Source organism: Gobius niger (genome assembly GCF_951799975.1).
Source record: "Gobius niger genome assembly, chromosome: 12".
Lineage (NCBI taxonomy): Eukaryota > Metazoa > Chordata > Actinopteri > Gobiiformes > Gobiidae > Gobius > Gobius niger.
This window is the reverse complement of record NC_136863.1, coordinates 11,569,297-11,575,296: the sequence shown is the minus strand read 5'-3', so window position 1 is coordinate 11,575,296 and position 6,000 is coordinate 11,569,297.

The following is a 6,000-nucleotide window of genomic DNA, read 5'->3' as shown; positions in this document are numbered from 1 at the left end:
TGTATAGCAAAACTTCTTAGTATCAGTAACTGCAGATCGTAAACAAATGGGTCCCAGATGGTTGCCGTTTTTTCAGAGCATCCGTTGTTTCTCTTAATCTTTAGAATGTCACACCTACAAGGACCTTTTTTTTTCTCTCTCCAGAATAATTCAGAGCATTATTTGAGCAGCATGTAGCTCTGACAGTGGGGATGTTCACTCACTGATTGTAAGTTTAATCCTTACTATTGGCATTGGATACTGCACTACATTGTGTCACTGGGCAACACGCTATTACACCTTGCCAAAATAAAGCGTTTCAAAACGACAGAATCATCACAGAAACTGAACATGTTTTTGGCCATTCTTGAACCTGAGGTATAACTCGGAATTTCTACTTTTACCGGTCTACACCAATTACCCGCCGCATGCTGCCAAACCCACGATGTGATATTCTCAAGGTTACCTTCACTCTTTCCTCCCACACATGTCAAACTAGAGCCGGGAGAAATGAGCATCCCGATGAACGATTGTAGCGAGAAAAGCCAAAATAATAAGTGTCCCGTTTTGGCCAATAGAACCTTGGACAGTTGGTGGTCTGCTAAATGAAGACAGCCTGTGGGCATGAGCAACATCCTGCCGAAATAATGGCTAATAAATGTGCCAAGCCTGCTGGGAAGAGTAGAGGAACCTCCTTTCATCCAGGTCCTGCTTCATCGCATGACCCTCTGGCCTCAGTGCACTGTGGCGTGTCCTTCCATGCTTTTATCTTGCATTTGTCCTGTTCGTTTCCTTGCCCTGATTTCCCATTCCCCTCCAGACTGTACAATTGTATTAGCTTGTATCCATTTGGCCATGTGGACCATAGAAGTGCAGGGAAATTAGATTTATTTTGTGTTATTATGATGAGTGAATGAAATAACATGTTCACTGTCAGAGTTCATTATGGAAGTCTATTGGATGGATACCAAACTCCCATTTCTATTTCATTTACAGTGGGAACCAGATGTTTACATACACTTTATACAAAGACACATATGCATTTTTCCCCTCACTGTCTGACATGAAACCACAATTAACTTTTACTTTTTTGGGTCAATCAGAATTTTAAGAATTATTACTATTTGCTAAATGCCAGAAGAATGAGAGATAGAATTTACTACACGGTTTTATTTACGATTTCCTTCCACAAGCTTCTCCCAATAGTTGACGGGAATTTTGGTCCATTTCTCCATAAAAAGCTGGTGTAACAGAGCTCAATTTGTAGGCCACCTTGCGTGGACATGCTTTTTCAGCTCTGCCCATACATTTTCAACTGGACTGAGATCAGGACTTTTTGATGACCGCTTCGAAACACTTCCTTAAACCACTTTGTAACCAGTATTGTCCATATGCTTTGGGTCATTGTCCATTTGGACGACCCATCTGTGCCCAAGCTTTAACTTCCTGGCTGATGTCTTGAGATGTTGCTCCAATATTTCCACATAGTTTTCTTTCTTCATGATGTCATCTGTTTTGTGAAGTACACCAGTCCCTCCTGCAGCAAAACAACCCCACAGCATGATGCTGCCACCCCCGTATTTCACAGTTGAGATCTCAGGCTTGCAAGATTCACCCTTTTTCCTGGTCATAAAGGCCAAAGGATAAAAAAAAAAAATCAGACCACAGGATATGTCTCTAAAAATGTAATCTTAAGTGCATTTGCAATCTCCAATCTGGCTTTATGTTGCTTGGAGTACGGGCTTCTTCCTGGCAAGATACTCTCTCAGCCCATGTTGGTACAGTACTTGTTTAACTGTGAATAATGACAAACTCTTGCTAGCTTCCCCCATATGATGCTCTTACTAGCATCTTCACCAGGTCTTTTGCATTTGTTCTTGGGTTGGTATTCACATTTCAGACCACAGCAAGTTCATCTCTGGGACACAGAACCCACCTTCTTTATGATCTATATGACGGCTGGACATTTCCATCTTCTTTATACCTGCGTATAATTGTTTGAGCTTAATGAATGTGGCACTTCAAGTGTCTTGAAATTGCACCCAAGGATGAAACAAACTTATACTTCCAAGGACATGACATCGTCATCTGGGCTTTCCCAACTTGTTTAAAGGTAACAAAAAAAAAGCTAATTCTGGTTTTGTGTCTGACTTTTTTTACATAGTGTAAGTAAACATCTGGTTCCCACTGTATATATTCTCATTGATATTGTTTTTGGTGTAAATGTATTGTAAAGTAGTGCCTCTGTGCTAAGTGTTTCTTACTGGGTCTTGAGTTGTTTGATACCTGAAGGGTTCAACAATTTGACATCTGAGGTTAACCGTGTCAGCCATGTGCAATCTCAACTTGTTCGCGCTTGACGGTGTTTACTTGTCCACCAAATAGTCACAGAAAAAGTCCTCTGCACATTTCTTCTGTGGGTGTTCCGCCTTTCTGACATGTTCGCCCAATTTCATTTACGAATGAGTTACTCTTAGTGCAGAGACTTACACCTTGACATCTTTAGCCAAGTGGTTAGAGCTCTTGCCTCACAGCAAGAAGGTCTGAGATTCACTTCTGGGTCCGTGTTTCTTTGTGAAGTTTGCCTGTTCTCCCCGTTTCTGAGTGACTTTTCTCCAGGTGCTCTGGTTCCCCCATGAACCCATAAAGGCCAAGAGTTCCCAGAGCTCTGCACTGAGGCTGCCCTCTGCTGCTGACAGGTTGCCTCATTTTTCAGCATTAAAGGATGGAAAAAATGTCCTTACAACATTGTTTTAACATAGCTTTAACATTGCTATCACGCATGTTTAAATAATCCTACCTATTCAGTTTATTTCCTCCTCACAACATGACTGATGACCTGCTTATATACAACATCACAAACCTGAAATGTCCACAATCCCAATTTCAGTCTGCAGACAAGTCTCCTCATTCCCCTTTCCTCTCATCTTTTATTACCGACATAGATTTCATCAAATGTGAACCGTAAAAGGTGAATGGAAGTGCTAACAAGGAAGATGGAATGGCACTCTTGGCCGGCTTCTCCCTTGTTCCGGTCCAAGCTTCAATATCACGACAGCTCTTGAATAGCCCCCTGTTGAATTTCAAACGCATACACTGTCTCGACGCTGTCTCTGTCTATCATTTGTTTCTTCCTCTGCTAAGAGATGGTTTTCAATTATCTCAAATATCTCCCCCATTTAGTGAAAGGACTGGCATGCTGCCTCTTTGGTGATCTCCAATCTATCAATTCCATTAGATTTGACTGTGACTCAAAGTGGTCCCGGCATTCATGAATACCGCACTGTATAATATTGGCAGTGGGAGTATGCTGACTTTTTAAAGGTTCCGCATTATCCGTTTTAATCATGTTCCCTCATAAAAAGCAAGCTTGTGTTTAGTTTGATTTATTTGAACCAGAAATCCTGAATGTTAGGCCTGACTTCTCCCCCTGTGCGGAAAACGGTTTGATCCGCTGTGTAGAATGCCAGTTGGCTATTCTATACAGCACTTCTCCAGTTAAAAGGCAGTACCCACCATTTTTAGCCTTATGCTTCCACGGTGTTAAGGGGAATACAGTACTTGCATGTGTACAGAATACTGAATACTGGCCTAAAAAAGTATTTTGCAACATATTCCATTACTTAGTCCAATCAGAGTACTGCATTCTAAATACATGTATTCAGTCTCTACCCAACACTATGCTTACACCTCCAGTTGCTATGGGGGATGCAATAACTAATTGAATTGAATTGCAAAGAAATCATGGCTGAATGGGCTTGCCCTTTTGACTCCCAGGTTTGATTCCTAGACCAGTGGTTCTCAACTGGTGGGTCAAAACCCAGAAGTGGGTCGCGGAACTGTTTTCAGTGGATCGCGAGCCTTTCCCAGAAAATATTAATTTTAATGAATAAATTGATGTACAGAAAAAGGCATAGAATCATTACTTGAATCTGTTTAAATGACTGTTATCAGGTTGTTTTGATCATAATTTCAGCTTTTGGGGCTTTTTGACCTCTTAACCCACGCCGTTTTCTCCTGCTTTACCCAAATCTGAAAGGTCACAGCCTATAGGTCAGTGCCACTTTGGACATTTTTTTTTCATCGCTTTTTTTTACTTTTCTGTTTTTCTTTTTTTGCTTTTTCATCATTTTTTCATCACTTCTTCATCTGTTTTTTGTCTTTTTTTTGTTTCTATTTTCTGACTTCTTTGTTGCATTTTCGTCACTTTTTTGTTGTGGTTTTTATTATTTTCTTATTGCTCTTTTGTCACTTTTTTGTCACTCTTTTGTCGCCTTGTCATCACTTTTTTGTTGTGTTTTTGTTGCTCTTTTGTGGCTTTTTTTAATGCGTTTTCCTCACACATGTTTGTAAATATTTCTTGGCTTTTGTTGCATTTTCATTCTTTGTTTTCATCTCAATTTTGTTGCCATTTTGACACTTTTTTCAAGAAGCTTTTAGATTTGCGTAAAGCCAAACTGGAGAATATATACACAGTTCAGGTGGGTGTAGAGGTAAAATCTTTATTCAACAACAATGTTTGAAGACAATACAATATACTGTATAAGTATACCAGTTGACAACCACTTGAAACATGCACAATAGACTTTAATCCAATACAACCAGTATAACCACAGGACTATTGGCTGAACAGGATTTTTTTTGGTAGACTTTTTTATTTAAATTCCACCAAACACTCCCAGCAGCTTTGGCCACGCAAACCTGATCTAAGGAGACGGTTAAATGCTTAAGTGGAGGGTCACAGTGGGCAGTCTCTTTGAACACCGTCCTCCCCCGGTGTGCTCCTCTCTCATCATCATCCACCATCCGAGCTGCGATTGACAATAATTTCATCATTTACCCTGGCACCTCCAATCACCCGCGCACATCCATTTAGGTTAGAGTTCTCCCCTGACTAAAGACTAAATCGGAGGGCTACCGTGCTTGATGAGAACCCATGGAGCAGCAAATCTACTAATTAGGTCTAAGTGAAAGAAGATTGCAGTTGAGTTGGGTAGACCTGACCTGTTTACTCGGCTGTTTGGGAATGCCAGCGGCGCCTTTTGTTTGGAGACGAGGAGTGATAAATGGCTGCTGTGGCTAAAGGAGGTTATGTTTAACTTGTGGATTTTTCAACCAGATGAAACTGAAAAAGTCTGGCAATTTGGTATTTACGTTTGGCTGCAAGTTCTTTGTTCTGCAGAGGGAAAAATGGACAAGCCGTTTTGACCATACCTTCACACAAACTTAGATTTAGATCTGGGAATTTGGGCAATTGCGCAAAGGGTACGATTAATAAACTGATAAACTGATGTGTTGTACACTCCATATAGCATTTTCCCGTCCATTACAAAACACAGCCCCAGTGCACTTAGATAGGTGCAGGACAAAACAACATCCAAATAAAACAGCCTCAGTTCAAGAATGAACAAATGCTTTAAATTGAACATGTACAAGTAATTGATTTAGCCATGGTACTAGTTCAGAAAATAACAAAGAACAAGAAATTAAACCTCTAGTAGGCTATCCTGTCCAGTGTTGTGTGTAATGTATTTCAACCTGGATAGACTCAAACAGACAACAGCAGTCATTAGGAAGATTTATTGACATGTATATTGAGAAGCCGTGGACGGAAGAGGCGGAGATGGGGTGGAGGCGGGTCGCAGCACAGCTGGGAAGCGAACGAACCATGATTGCTGGGGTTTAAAAGCGAGACCGAGGGCGATGATTGGCTGCTATGGAGGTGCGGCTCTTACGCTGATGGCTGAGGTGGAGGTGTGGCCCTCTCGGAAGCGATCATTGGCTGGAGGCATGTGATGCTGAAATGAGTCTACCAGGTTGAATTAACGCCTAGGCTTCATTACAAAAATAACTAGTTTCAGAAATCTATTTAGTTTTTCAGTAACAGAGGAATATGATATAATACTTAAACAAAATACAGTAATGTTTTAGTCATTACAATTTAAGTAACTCATGTTACAAATCCAAATAAAATGCAGCAACAAATTAAGTTGAACAGTGGCGTAGAAAGAGGCTTGTGTA